The 16,282-nt window shown below is 42.1% G+C and overlaps 1 protein-coding gene across 2 annotated transcripts in view; it reads right to left on the reverse strand.

Moving 5' to 3' along the window:
* MAP3K10 (mitogen-activated protein kinase kinase kinase 10) overlaps nt 1-16,282 on the reverse strand; it is a 244,245-nt gene that overhangs the window by 72,118 nt on the left and 155,845 nt on the right. The window lies entirely within an intron of this gene.

Genomic DNA, 16,282 nt, shown 5'->3' on the forward strand with positions numbered 1-16,282 from the left:
GAAGAGGCTACTTCTAGAGAACAAAGGGCCTCATATACAAGGCTGCTTTGTCTATGTAAATCATGCATTTTGCAAATCACAAGACTTGCAAATGCAAAACACCTTCTTAAAATGAATCAAATTACTTTTGCAAGTCAGAAAAAATATTTAGAACTTGTGTAAAATTTCTTTTGTGATCCATAAGTGTAGACAGGAAAAGGGAAGCCCCCACCTATATGGGAGTCACACTGCAATGTATCAATATTTTGCAACGATAATTGTGATCACACTACATCAATCAGATACTGACACCCACGTCGGGGTGGTATTGTTCATAAAGAGGATTGTGTCCCAAAAGTGTTTTCAAATGGAAGGCATTTTTTGCCGGGCATTTTCAGCCTTCAAGGGGGTTGCGTTTTCGACCTATTTAATTGATATGCATTAGGTACGTACTTTTCTGATCCTGCCTGAATGGCCATTTTATAGCGATGAAGGGACATTATTACATTTTCAATGATTTCTTTCCAGCTGTCAGAGACAGAGGGTGAGAAAAGTGCATTAGCGACTATGATCAAACTACAGTAAGCGTGTCAATGAAGCACATAATTTTAAAGAATTGTGCAATGTTGTCACAGGATGCTGGATGCAGCAAAATGTTTACCATAAGACCAATATTTTCATATAGAAGCGAAAAGAACATACATGACATGTTAACGTGGTCCTCTTTCAAGAAGAAATGTTTCCTTGCCTTACCTTTACATAGTGCAAAAGTTTAGCAAAAGGCTAAATGATTTAGTTTCAGCTTTTAGGCGTGATAATTCACACTAAACTTTTTCCTACTTTTTAAAGCGGCTACATGGTGTATTTACTAAAATACTAACACACATATTGAATGTTGGTTAAACAACACCCCAAGATAACAAATATTTGGGGAGTGTTGGACCTGACCCTTTTCGCAGGGTTATACCTAAACATTTTACCTCCCTCCTCCTAATTTTTCTGACCTGCTTTTGTTGGCTTTTGGGATTCCGGGCTCTTTACCCTGGCTAACCAGCGCTAAAGTGCATGTGCTCTGTGTTTAAAATGTATTGGTGATTGGTTTCTCCATAGCTGGCATTTTTTACTTAATAGTAAGCCCTAGTATAGTGCACCAGGTGTGCCCAGGGACTGTAAATCGAATGCTACTAGTGGACCTGCAGCACTGATTGTGCCACCCACATGCGTAGCTCTGCAAACATGCCTCAAGCCTGCCACTGCGGTGCCTGTGTGTGTAGTTTTATACTGCCATATCGACCTGGCAAATGTACCTACTTGCCAGACCCAAACTTCACTTTTATTACATGTAAGTCACCCATAAAGTAGGCCCAAGGCAGACCCAGGGGCAGGATGCTGTGTATCTAAAAGGTAGGACACATACTGGTGTGCTTTACATGTCCTGATAGTGAAATACTGCTAAATTTGTTTTTTACTATTGCAAGGCCTATCTATCCCATAGGGTAACATGGGGATGGCCTCGAAATATCTTTTATTTGTAATGTCCCATTGGGAGCAGATAGAGATCAGGAGTTTGGCGTCTCTGAACTCACAATTTAAAAATACATCTTTTTGGGGCAGATGTATCAAGACATTTAGCAAGATTCCACCGTTTGCGAATGCTGAATCACCTTTCACGATGTATGAAAGGCAGTGCAGTGCAATTTTAGGGAATCACAATTTTTAGCGATTCCTTAAAATAGTGACTCTGCATAAGGAATCGCTATTTGAGATTCCCTAAATAGGAAATTGCAAATAGGGAATACCTATTTGCGATTACCTATACACATGTATCATGCATTCCCTAAATGAGAACTGGGCATTTAGGAAATGCAATTACCACCAACTCCAAGTTGGGAGGAATCATGGGCAATTTTTAAAAATATTTTTTTTTAAAGCGCCATGTAGCGCACACGTGTCCCTTGGGCACTTTACATGTGCACATTTTTTTTTTGTGGTGGTACATCAAAGGGGGCCTTACGCCCCCAACACCCTTAAAGGAATTCGCAAATTAGGAAATGCTAAACAATTCGAACCTATGGGCCTTCTGGCCCATAGGGTTGAATGGAGTTGCATCCTCTAATAGCGATTCCCTAATAGCTATTGCACATTTTAAAGAATCGCTATTAGGGAATTGCTATTTTCCTACATACCATTTTGCATTTCTCAAATAGTGATTTTTTTAAATTCGCTATTTAGGAAATTCTAAACTGCATTTTGATACATCTGGCCCTTGGTGAAGTTGGTTTTTGAACTGTGAGTTTGAAAATTCCATTTTTAGAAAGTGGGCATTTTCGTGCTTGACCATTCAGTGCCTCTGCCTGTCTGCTGAATATACGTCTGGGTCAGGATCATGGTTGGTCTGTTTGTGCATTCACTCTAGACAGTCACAGAAAGGGAATTGAAGTGTGCCCTGAATATCCTGATGGGTCTTCCTGAGCTACAGTGGTGGGAAGAGCTTAGACTTGCACCTGAATGGGGCTGTGTCTGTCCTCATACAAAGCAGTCTTCTACCCCCGGTGTGTGTCTGGGGCCAGGGCAGGGAGAGGCAGGGTCTTGTGAACTACAAAGACTTCTCTTTGATGTTTGCCTACTTCAAAGACAGAAGTGGGTATTTGTATTGGACCTCTGACACCACATAGTTAGAATCCTTCTGGATGGAGCAAATTCAGCCAGGAAGAAGAGCTGCATTCTGTAGGAGGGACTGCCACTCTGCCTGTTGCTTTGTTGTGCTGGCTGCTGCTTCTGTCCTGGAGTGAAAGGACTTGACTTGGCGTTCTACATCCTGCTTCCAAAGGTTCTCCAAGGGATTGGACTGAGCTTGCCTCCTGTTAAGAAGTCTCAGGGACATCAAAGACTTAATCGGCCAGTGCTTAGGCTCTTCTGCTGAGTCCTGACTTGCCAAGTGGTGCAAACTCCAGTCTCTGGGTCTTTGGAAGTGCAAGCTTGTGATCTGAAAGAGAAAATCCACGCATCAACGTGCTGTGCCGGAAGAATAGATGCAGCGCCTGTTTCACCACGGTCCCATCAACACAGCATGTCTGGATTTTCCACATATCGTCCATGGGCACCAAATTTTCATCGACTCCGCATCGCAGAAAGGAACTGAGGTTGCATGTCCGGAAATCGACGCATCGCCTTTCCAGCGAGGAAAGAACTTATGCATCACCTCCCCTGCCAGTAAGGAACCAAAGCATTCTCTCACCTGCGAGGAAAGAATCAATGCATCACCTTCCCTGTGCAGTAAGGAATCAACGCATTGTTTTGCTTTTACGGCACCTCACCTTCCCTGTGGCCCACATTGTCTTTGTTTCTGGCGCATTCTGGGTACTTTGTGCTAAAGAGATACATCCATTGATTCCAATGGATTAAGACGTGCTTGAACTTTTAACAAGTGACATCTTGACTTGTGTATGTTGGATTTTAGTAATTTTTTATCTTGTTTTACTTAGATAAATATTGAATATTTGGTAAACTGGTATGGAGTTTGTTTCTAGTGTTTTCACTGTGTGTGTACAAATACTTTGCACATTGCCTCTGAGATGAGCCTGAATGCTTGAGTCAAGCTACAAAGGGGATGAGCAGGGGTTATCTTGGGTTTGTAACTCCCTTACTCTAACTAGTGTGGTTTGTTATGCCTGGATTAGGTGCATGTTCTAGCCCACAAGGAACCCCATTTCTAACAGAGTATATAAATAACATTGTGATTGGGCCAAAAAATATAGTGCCACTAGAAGACATTTTCAAGCAAACAGCCAGAAGCAGAATTTCGTTACACTGTAAAGGAAACATTCATGGGGAGGAGATTGATTGGTAAGACTCAGTATAATTGAAGCATTTGGATATCTGCAAGAGATAATTGAGAAAGTGAATTTGGGTCACTTTTCAGAAGCATCCTGAAAATGTAGTGTAAAAGATGTTTAGGACAGGCACAAATGGTAGCCTTTAATCAGCCTCCAGCAAGAAGATGAGAGGTCCTTTGCAATAGCATTAGGAGAAAATCATTAAGAAAGGTAAGATACGATGACGGTAAGAGACACATGAAAGGTGAGAAATGGGGAGTTTAACATACAGAGATGGAAACGGTTTTGCAACAGTGTAGACTTAAGAAGGTTAATAAAAGGAAATATGAACAATTAGCCTGTATGAACAGTAATAAAATACTGTGTTCATTATTAGGTGGAGCCGACCAGACACGCTAAGCTGTCTGGTGCGAAAGACCTATTATCAGCTTATCAAGATTTTACTGCTGGCTTAAATCCTGCCTATTGCTTACAATTGGTTGCCTTTATTGTCACTCCTATCTACTTTCTTCTTATTCAATGGCTTGCCTTATCCATCTTTTGTTTGTCCCTTTCATGGAGATAGCCCCTTAACTTGTATCCTTCCATTACTTAATTTTAGAGAACTACTTTTTTCTTAAGCACTACATAAGTGATGGGTTTTCCAGATGTCTACCTCGTGTGCTTCTCTCCTCCTTCCACTTCTTGTTGCTTTTTCTTGTACGTCTGCTTCTTTCTCCCCTGTGCTGATTTCTTATTCATGTGCTGCTCTCTCATCCATGTGCTTCCCACCCACAGTCCCGTGCTCTGTGTTGCTCTCACTCGCCCGTGTGCTTTTGTGGTGTTTTCATATCCTTCTCTCTCACTGTCCCCATGTGCTGTTTTTACCTTTCCTTCCCCACCCGCTCCTCAGCTAAACACCACGCCTCCAACACTCGCAGAGATTAATTGGTGCTTTAACACAGAAAAAAATCCTGATTTCTTTATTTGCTGATCAAAGAGGCATCCACCATCTTGAATAGATAATAAAAAAAAAAAAGCAAATGGCTCCTGCATCATTCAGCGACGTGCAAATGTATTCTGGTGAATGGTGAGACTGTCATCGTATCTTTTTTATTATTTTAATTTGACAATGCAGCACAGAACTCTAAAAAACAGTGAACAAAGCCTATAGGCCGCGAAGCTTGGCTTTGTCGATGCTTGTTGATTGGTTTGTGATGAGATAATCTCTTGAGAGAAGACAACCCCGAAACGTGAGCACTGATGTTTGCACAACACTTGTTAATGTGATCTGAGCAAAAGAAAAGATATTCAACAAAAAAAACTGAGAAAAGTTAAGATGCTAATTAATAATAACTGGGAGCAAATGGATTTGTATCGCACATACAAAAACACGATTAAATAAATGAATGAAGAGCTTGGAGTGTTTCACTTACTGGCTCACACTAACAGGAGTTAAAAAGGAGAAAAAAATCTGTTTTACATACTAATTTGGATTTAAGATCATTATTCCAAGTAGTGAATCGTACAAGCATCACGTCGTTAAACATTTTCGAATTTCAGTACAGAGATTAGTATTTTGCATCACTAGCTTTGTGCCAGTACCAATGCAAGCACCCACTAGCGCTCCGACAAGGACGTGGAGGCAGCTCCCCATCCAGCAATCAGACATGTGACTCGCCAAGTGCTGCCCATGCAACGCACCACTAGGGGACTTTTAAATCTGGGTTCTGACAGCTCTAGCGGTTATAACAGGTACGAAGACGATGCAAAGAAGGCCCTAGTGGAATGTGTGTCCGGGTAGGTAAAGCCAACTTGGTGCTGCGTGTCCTGAGCTATCACAGAAGTGAAACCATCCAAATGCTAAGGCGCTCCTGAAGGATTCTCTCACAATACTTCACCCCGAAGGGTGCAAGGCCAAGGCCCACACCAGCGCATTTGGTGGCTCGTCAACAACTACGAACCGAGTCAAACATTCTCAATTCAAAACATAGTCGCTCTCTGCAGACACAAAACCAATTTTTCACCCGAACGCATTGCCAGACTAAATGCCTGGCTGTGCCCGTGCACATCACTGATTATTCCAATCGCTAGGAAATTAAGATGTCCCTCTCTTAATAAGCACACTAATTGTGGTCCTGCCTCGAGGGCTTTCAATTAAGCGACACTCTTATGAGCAGGCACTGACATGAAACCTGGTCCCACACACCACAATTGCATACAAAACTTTGGAGAATATATCCCTACAAGTTTTCAACTAGACAAGTTTTCATTTTCTTCAAGGCTTTATAAAACAGAGTCAAAGGCATCTGCAGTTACACAATATTTTACTGGAAAAAACGTCCCTCAGGAAAAACACTGAGCAAATAGGCAATGCCTGCTGTCTTTTAAGAGGAAAGGAGAAATAAACACTACAAGTCCCTCCAAATGAAGCACCTCTACTTTTATAGATGGACTTGGTGCAGGCTCTCGTCAGTGCAGAATATGCTTTGCAATAGGACTGCATACAGCGCATCATATCAAATAATGGACACAAAAAAGAGACATCAAAACGTCAATCAAACGCTTTACTCTTTACATTTTTGTGTACTATATCATACTTTTTGTAGTTAGCACTTTGGATAAAAGTGCTTTATAAATTGATTAAATAAATAAACTGCCCAGCATAAAATGTGTTCTGCTTTTTTAACCTCCAGACATTTGAAAAAAAAATGGAGAAACAAGGAACTCATTTTTTGAGAAATAAAATGTTTCACCGGACCCATTTAATGGAATTGCACGTCTGAATGTGCCTGTGTTACAAAATTCCTACCACCCAGTATTGCCCCATCTGTATCGATAAGAATTCTGTCTCACTTGTGTGGGTGACCAAAGTAGAGTCAGCTTAAAAAGTATGAAAAAGCCTGTCCTTATGGACACGCTTTGGTTCCCTCTCAATTTCTTTAAGTTTAACTTTAGCCAAGACCTTTTGATTTTAGTAAAAATATACCTATAATATACTTACAGGGGCTCTTAACCAGCCCTCTTCATTAACTCAATGGCCTGTTGGGTCATTCAAATTTGTATTCGTTCACTGCAACATGAGGGAATAAATCAGTCTACTTCAGGCCTTGACTAACTTCACTGAGAATGAGGGCATTCTACCGTTTCACAAAGAGCACATCCACACACAAATTAGTTCCTTTCAGTGCCAGGGAACAGACCAAAAATATTTCTGCTTTTATCTATGTTTTTTTAATTAGTAATGGTCCAGAAGCAACCCCCAATAATAACGTTCACACAAACAATGACAAACTAAAACAATCATTGACAGAGTCAAAAGGCTGGCTGCCAAAACGCCAGACCTATTGCCTTTGCAAATGTTTATTTATAAAGTGCGGCTCTGTGTTAGTATTGCGCAGCTCTGTGAAATTAATTTACTTGCCAGTTCTTCATATATGAACAGGGATTAGTGGAAAATTCTGCTCCGCCAGAGGAGTTCGCAGAGTTTTGCACAATCTGCGTTCTGCTAGGAGTTCCAGCAAAGCTCCACCAACAGCCATGTGGCAGAATTTGTTTTTGCACGTGGCTCACAAATGTTAAGCTGGCTAGCGTGAGCTGGAATTTGCATTCCTAAGTGTGATTTTCGGGTGCTAGATTGCTTCCCTGCAATTTTTCTTAACACAGACGGTTGCAGTAGGCCACAACCGTTCACGTTGAGAAGGCTGCTGCTCGAGTAGAAAATCTGCTTGAGCAGCAGAAGGAAGCAGTGCCCTCTGGCACACTGCATGGTGTTGTTTGTGCTGATTTTACAGCGCAGAAAAAGCTTCTGGTGCTAAAAATCAGTGTGAGTAGTGCAACGCACCCTTTTCCGCCTGCTGCCGGAACTCCACGGAATATTGCAGAGGTTTTTTGTAACTGTGCAAAATTCCGCGGACTGAAACTCTGCGAGTTACGCCCATATACCTATGACAGAATACACAGCCTATTTACCAGACACAAAAGTAATGTAAAGCTCAAGCGTTCACTTTGTGCTTATCCCTTACATACACAGGCCAAAGTAGGTGGGACATGTCCATACTTTTTTGATTTGTGAAAAATTGCTCCCCTACTTTTCATAAAAAGACAACTGTCCCGTAACAATTAATTCCCATTGTTTAAATGCTCCAGCTGAAGTGTCATTCAGTGAGTCTCCTGTGCTGTGAAACCGAAGCCGGGCAAAGAGCGAAACAAGTTTTCTTGCCAGGGTGCCTGCTCGCCTGAGAGAAATTCAAATGTGCACAGCTAATTAATCTGCAAAGGGTAACCTGCAAATTTAAAGGATGCTTGAGAGCAGTTACTACCTTTACTTGATTGAATCACTCAAATCTTTGTGATGATAAAGATTTATTCTTTTTGAGTGGTAGTGCAAAAAGTACAACTGAGCTGTCAAGTGCGTGCTTTTAATTATGATTGTATTTACACAGCGCTTACTGGCTCCGGAGGTTTTGAAGGGACAGTAATGTAAAAAACAACTGCATCATGTTCAATCTGAGTATTACTAAAATCAATATTTTTGAAGCACTATTTTATCTTAAACGTTTTTGGACTTTTTGTAGTAGTCTAACTTATACTTTGTGTAATGGAAGTTCAAAATAATGCATGGGTCCACTCCACTAGACACCAGGGAGGAGGAGCGGCCCCTTGGGCAAGGGCTTTTGCTCCCCCTATATTTTTTTTGCACCACCATTCAGTCTGTGGGGGCAGATGGGGGCAAGACCTCCGATCTCCCACGGGGAGGCAGAAAACCAACTAGACACCAGGGATTATTTTTTTCCAAACTTTGGGGCTGGGGGGCTGCCAAAATTGGCCTACTAATGCCCCCCCCACCAACCCCAAATATGTAATCAGTCTTTCAGTTGGGGCAAGAGCCCCCCGATCTCCCCCTAAGGGGGGGGGGGCGGGGCAGAAAGTCCACTAGGCACCAGGTAATTTTTTTTTCTTCAAACTCTGGGGTGGGGGCTGCCCAAAAAGGGCTTACCAATGCCCCCCCCCAACCAGTCCAAATAGTTAAACAATCTTTCTGCCTTCCCTGGGAGGCAGATGGGGGCAATAGTCCCTGATCTGAAACCCCTGTGGTAGAGAGCCCACTAGGCACTAAGGAAGATGCCCTCACCCTAAATAAATGGGGTGAAAGTATTTCTGCGCCGCTGGTGGGCAGATGGAGTAATTACCCCCTAGAGGCCAAGAAAAAAAAAAAAAAAGTAGGGGGTGGGGTTGCCCATCACCATGGGTAAGTTATGCCCCCCACCACAAACGAAGGCTGGTAACTGTCTATCAGCACCCCCGTGGACTAAAGCATCTCATCCCAAAGGCAAGCAAGAGGACATTTGACTCTTTAGGGTTTTGATTTTACATATAGGTCAAGAGAGCTTGGCTAACTCTCAATATCGTCCTACTTGCAATGGCAAGCAGTTGCACATTTTGGACATGGGTACGCTCCCACCTGGAAAAACCTACCACACCCAGACACTTCTGAAAACTAAACATCTGGGGGAGTCCAGGGTGGACTGCATCCCACACCATATTCTTATCCACAATGCCCTGCAAACCTCCAACTTTTCCTGAAATCAGACATTTTCTGTACATTTCTATGATGGAACTTTCTGGAATCCTCAGGAATCCACAAAATTCCTACCACCCAGTATTGCCCCATCTGTACCGATAAGAATTCTGTCTCACTTGTGTGAGTGACCAAAGCAGAGTCAGCTTAAAAGGTATGAAAAAGCCTGTCCTTATGGACACGCTTTGGTTCCCCCTCAATTTCTTTAAGTTTTTGGTCTTCCCTATCGCAGACACACGTGGCCCACCTACACAAGTGAGGTATCATTTTTCTCGGGAGACCGAGGGGAATGCTGGGTGATAGGAAATTTGTGCTGGTGCGATGATCCCACACACAAATGTGAGGAAAATGTGAGTTTTGTAGCTAAACTTGAAGTTTGCAGGGAATTCTGGGTAAGAAAACACTAGGGGATCCATGCAAGACACACCTTCCAAGACTCTCTCTGGTGTCTAGTCTTCAGAAATGTCTGGGTTTGGTGGGTTTCCCAAGATGGCTGACAAGCCCGGGGCCAAAAATGAAAGTGCCCCCTTGCAAAAACAGGTCATTTTATGATAAATAATTTAGATGTCTCCACAATATGTTTTGGACCCTTCCCTGTCGCTGGCATTAGGCCTAGCCACACAAGTGAGGTACCAGTTTTATCGGGAGACTTGGGGAAATGCTGGGTGGAAGGAAGGTTGTGGCTCCCCTCAGAGTCCAGAACTTTGCATCACAGAAATGTGAGTAAAATGTGTTTTTAGTCAAATTCTGAGGTTTGCAAGGGATTCTGGGTCACAGGACCTGGTTGGAGCCACACAATTCACCCCATCCTGGATTCCCCTGGGTGTCTAGTTTTCAAAACTGTACAGGTTTGCTAGGTTTCCCAAGGTGTTGGCTGAGCTAGGGCCCAAAATCCATAGCTAGCACATTGCAAAAACAAAAAAACAAAAAAAACAAAAACAAAAAAAAGGATGGAAAAATGTGACAGGTCCACGTTGCGTTTTCAGTTATTTTATGTCACGGGCACTAGGCCTACCTATACAAATGAGGTACCATTTTTACCGGGAGACTTGGGTGATTGCTGGGTGGAAGGAAGTTTGTGGCTCCCCTCAGGTTCCAGAACTTTCCATCGCAGAAATTTGAGGAAAATGTGTTTTTTAGAGACATGTTGAGGTTTGTAAGGGTTTCTGGGTTACAGAACATGGTGAGAGCCAGTCAAGTCACTCCACCCAGGATTACCCTGGGTGTCTAGTTTTAAAAAATGTACAGGTTTGCTAGGTTTCCCTAGGTGCCGGCTGAGCTAGGGCACAAAATCCACAACTAGGCACATTGCAAAAAAAGGGTCAGTTTTGGATGGAAAAATGTGATAGGTCCACGTTGTCTTTTTAGCCGTTTTGTGTCGCGGGCACTAGGCCTACCCAGACAAGTGAGGTACTATTTTTATCTAGGGGCTTGAGGGAACACAGAATAGTAGAACAAGTGTTATTACCAACTGCCTTTGTCTATATTTGCACATTCCAAATGTAAGACAATGTGTAAGAAAGAAGTCATTTTGAGAAATGCCCTCTAATTCACATACTATTTGGGTATCCCCAAATTCAGAGATGTGCAAATAACCACTGCGTCTAAACTCCATATCTTGTGCCCGTTTCGGAAATACATAGGTTATATTGATACCTATTTTTCACTCTTGATAGTTTACCAAATGAATTGCTGTATACCAAGTCCACAATGAAAACCTATTGCAAGGTGCAGCTCAGTTATTAGCTCTGGGTAGCTTGGATTCTTGGAGAACCTACAACCCCTATATATCCCTGCAACCACAGGGGTCGAGCGGACGTAATGGTATATCGCTTTCAAAAATCTGCCATACTTAGAAAAACTTACAGATGAAAACTTAGACACGAATGTCGTTTTTTTCAGCTCAATTTCAATATTTTTTTTTCAAGTGTTACTTTCGATAGGAAAACCTTGAAGGATCTACACAAATTACCCCTTACTGTGTTAAGAATTGTGTATGTCTTTCAGAAATGTATAGTTCTTCGGGATCCACCACTGGTTTCACCCCCATTTCTTTCACTAACAGAAGGAGGTTGAAAGCACAAAAAATAGGAAAATGGGATATGTCCCAATAAAAAAATGCTAAAACTGTGTTAAATAATGTGATTTTCTGATTCTAGTATGTCTTCCCTGAAAGCTGGGAAGATGGTGATTTTAGAACCCCAAACCTTTTGTTGATGTTGTTTACAGGGGAAAACGAGATTCTTTGTTCTGCAGCACTTTCTACCCATTTTTCCACAAGAACTCAAAATGTAGCTGTTTTTTGGATAATAGCTCGGTCCCTTCCCGGGGAATCCACAAATCCTGGGTACCTTTAGAATCCCCATGACGTTGGTGAAAAAGGGACACACATTTGGCGTGGATAGCTTATGTGGACAAAAAGTTATGGGGGCCGAAGCTGCAAACTACCCCAAATAGCCAAAAAAAAGGCCTAGCACCGGGGAAGGCTTAGCAGCAAAGGGGTTAAGAGAGGTTTCATATTGTACTATAGTGCATTTCCCACTAAGTAACATTGCTTTTTATTTATTTTTCATTCAAGCTGCCTTTTATTTTATACGTAGCTACCACACGGTAAGGCAAAAAAAAGAAAATTTACAGAATATTTTGGTTTTTTAGTCACACCTTTGACCCTACTGCCAGGCTCACTGACCCAGCTCCCCTGCATGCAGCATTGCAGTCCCATACTTTTTTTTTTTTTTAATACACTTCGACCACTGCTCACATATCATCATCCACTACACCACCAGGAGCTGCATTCCATAACATAACCGCACCTCAGTGGTCATCATAAACGACATAAAAACACTATCCACGTAGGTTTATAAAAAATAAAAAAAATCCACCACACACCCTAAATGGCGTCGCTTGTTATTCAGGCAGGTAAGCCCCTCGGCGTCCCATGGATGTGTAGTGGGCGCTGTACAAATAATACAATACAATACAGAATAACAGAAGGATGGAAGTTTTATTTGGCAATATCCAGACAAGAAGCTGCAAACTATAGGTTTTTATATATATATATATATATATATATATATATATATATATATATATATATATATATATATATCTGCCGGTTTTATGGTATTTATTTCTATAACATTTCCATCTATATTTATCCAGATTTTGACCATATTATTGGTATTTATCCAAATTTATTTTGAGAATAACTGGAGTCGTAAAATAGTACATTTCCACATTTATTCACTTGTTATATGTGCGCTCAGATGCGGATTCCTGTCGCAGTTTAGCAAATTACCAACCACATATAGCAAAACGCTACACCCACAGGTGCATATTAGCCTTATACTACTAATATATCTTAATATATGCCTGTGTTTAAAGAAATCTCATCCTGTCTTTTTTTAACTCCAAAGCTGTGTATCTGCTCAGCTTTTGCCTTGAAGTCATGACAGACAGCATGGAGAGTCACAAAAAGCACAGTTTACAGTAGTTTTTCGCTTTTGAAGATAAATGCAGACAGGAAACATATTGTTTTCCGATTGTATTTATATGTAAAAATCAGTAAAAACGGAGAAGTGGAAGCCTTAGTTATGCAGCTAAGTATGTGAGCAAATATATATATAACCATATTCCAAGAACGATTCCTTACAGTCATCAGAAACATGTCTCCGAATTTTGTCACTGAATACAGATCACAGCTGTTTTGCATCCCTCCCTGTGTAGTCTGGCTTTCCTGCCCTCTTCAAGAATGTATGAGGCTCTGAGCAGTATAGTACCTTGTCACGTCAAGGTATTTTTTCATTTTTTCTGGATGACGAACCCAGCGGGGACTCCACCCCCTGGCGTTTGTGGCATGCACCCAGCCTCTACGTGAAGCAGCGAACGTTGCACGTTCCTGTTCCTCTGGCGCGACCTGTTTCACTGCAGGTTCAAACCATGTGGGTCATTAATAAGTAAACAGAAAGAGAATATGGGCGGGTCTCATTACATGGCCAACAAGGGGAAGGCCCGTTGCCACGGTGACGGGAGCTACAGTAGACACGAGGCAGAAAACATGGCATCAGGTGATGCACGGTGCCACAGAGTGGCAGGACAGGCGTTTGAAACCTACAGCATCAGCACTAAGGACACAATAAGTAACGCTAATTAATAACTCCCTGACACCAAGAACTCGATGTCCCACCTCTGGCTTTTAAATTAACAACCTAATGAGTACTGAGGCTAGTAGGCCTTGCTCGCTTTAGGCAATCCAATTGAAATAACACACCTAAAAACAATGATTTAAAAAGAAGAAAAAAAAGATGTTCATGACTGGATTGGTTTGTATCCCGCGAACTGGAGTCATCTGATAACCTAATCAATAAGTTAAGGGCAAGAAAAAAGGACTGGCATTGGCATCCCTTATCATGCCTATCCTAAGAGAGGGATTCTAGCCTCCATTATGAATTGGAATGCTCTTCAAACATTAACATCAAATCAAATAGCACTAACCGTAATGAACTCTTCACAGTGCTGTGTGGTCAAATAGTGAGATAGAAGGAACAAGCTGGACAAATCGTTGCTCAGAAACTGACCACAGGCTTGTTTCCTCACACTATCAAGTGACTTCTACTTCCCGGATGCCGTCTCCTTACCTCTACCCACTCTTACGTCAGGCCTTTTCTTCAGGTCCCGAGGCAGCTACTGATTACTGCTCCAAACCTGCAAAGGTGGCTGTTATTACCACCAGTGTCCCAGGTACTTGGGTACTGCTGTTCAGTACATGGCTAGCCAAGACTCCCTTTGTCCAAAATACCCCAATTGCTTGATTGTAAAGTTTATGCAAAATAAATTCATAATACCAGCAACTGTGAGGACTCAGTCTCAAAGTGGGATACCAGTGAAAGATTCAAATGCCAAATAGGACAGGATTGAAAGGTATTCCAGATGGACCTGGGCATACTCCCTGTATGTAAGTATGTCAAGTATGTTTCAAACATGCCAGCTTACCCAGTGCTTAATTTGTAAAAGAAAATGTTCGGAGGCCCAAAGTTTTCTTCTGAAGCCAGTGCCTGATGCTGCGGAATGTCTGGATCCCCAATACCAAGCCTGTCTTGCCTTGATTCTACCTCATCTCCCTTTCATTCACAACCATACTCTCTCTGCCTATTTGATGACCGTTCCCAATCCTTTTTCATCTCTGTGTTTTCCCTTTGTTACCATTTTTAGGTCTTTCTATCCCTTCTTTTTCCTAAATTTCAGCTTTTCTCTTTTGTGTTCTCGGTCAAAGTCTGATAACAAAAAATACCTGCAATTACCAGCTCAAATTAAGTGTTGAGCTTACCTCTTTGGCTTAGGAGTACAACTTTCTGGGCCCAAACCCTCATACACAGTAGTCCCTCTTTCAAACTATTAGTTTATTCCAAACCCATGAAATCATACTGGCTAAGTTGGAGATCTGGGAAGGGTCTCCTGTCAAATCACTCCTCCTCTCCTGTTTGCTCAGTGGCTGAAATGGGCGCCAAGGGAAAATGCTCTATTGCATTGGGAGAGTGCAATGGATGCGCCTGAACTCATTCAAAGAGCAGGTCAGCACTGCGGAGAGGTGAGCGTTTGCCACACCAGACTGTTAAATTAGGCCATTTAACACATCTTCCTCAATTTTATAATAATGGTCTAAAATGCCCGAAAATTCTGAAAATGAACTCATGAAATATTTTATAATTCAGGGTTTCAATTTTCGCCCACAGCTGCAAGTCTGGCCTGTACATACACAAATTGTGTACTGCTGCCTCATGGGTGCTTTTTGGAGCTGGGTAGATTGAGAAGTTTTCAACCAGCCTAGCTCTGAAAATATCCCATACTGACCCTTAGCAATGCGAGGTCTAAGCTTGTGGCCAGTTCAGTCTTAGACTGCCTATCCCAAGGAGATGAACGTATTACTAGAACTCTTGACATGAGTAGACGCCTTGGAAAGTAGCAGTGTCATCTCCAGAGGTATGCCCTGTAATGGTACTCCCCATTGCCCTATATCACCAGCACATTTGGGCTTTACCTTTTAAATACCACGAAACATGATTTAAAAAAGAAAAAGGATGATGGTGGAATGCTTGAAGCTCGGAATATATGGGCTGCATTACAGTCCATCTGATTTTTAGCCACAAACCACCTTAGACAGATACAAGCCATATGCAAAGCATATTCCAATATGAACAGTGCAGCTCGAATGGCATGGCGAGGTGAACACTACACAGAACACACAAACACCCCAGACTGGTTTTGGCCCTGTTCGACCTCCTCAGTGATCTTGCGAATTACGCAGTGAGTAATTTGTGTTGATGTCTGCAGGTGGTGGGCACCAGTACTCACTTTTGGAGATCGGAACTTATTATTCATCATCAAACTTTGAACCATAGCAAGAGAGAGAAAGGCAGAACAGGAAGAAAGAAGGACTGACATGGGAGAAGGCCTAGGGGGGGAAGAACCCACAGGTGTGAGACAAAGAGGAAGGAAGTGATTGGCAGTGTAAGAACAGGCATTAGGTAGAATAAAAATAAGACAGCTTAGTTATGTGGCATTCCTGGTGTTCGTAAGCATCATTTTCAGGCTCGTAAGGAAATCTTTGGATCCTTGCACCTTTTTTTTTTCTTTACTTTAGGAATTAGGCACTATGCTAACATTTTAGGCAGTTATTTTAATGGGCAGTTAAATACAAATAATCGACTCAAAGTGTACCTCAAATTCTGGGAATGAAGCGTGCATCTAAACATTTGGGAATAACACCGACTGGGTCCATAGCTTTCACCTCAATTCAATGAAAACACAGATTCAGTTTCATCCTTCCCCCCCAACCCCCTAACCCCCGAAATCGACAGCCCTCTTTGAGGGGCTTCTGTACAAACTGAAGGAAATTGAAGGAAGCAGT

This window comes from Pleurodeles waltl, chromosome 9, assembly GCF_031143425.1.
Source record: "Pleurodeles waltl isolate 20211129_DDA chromosome 9, aPleWal1.hap1.20221129, whole genome shotgun sequence".
NCBI lineage: Eukaryota > Metazoa > Chordata > Amphibia > Caudata > Salamandridae > Pleurodeles > Pleurodeles waltl.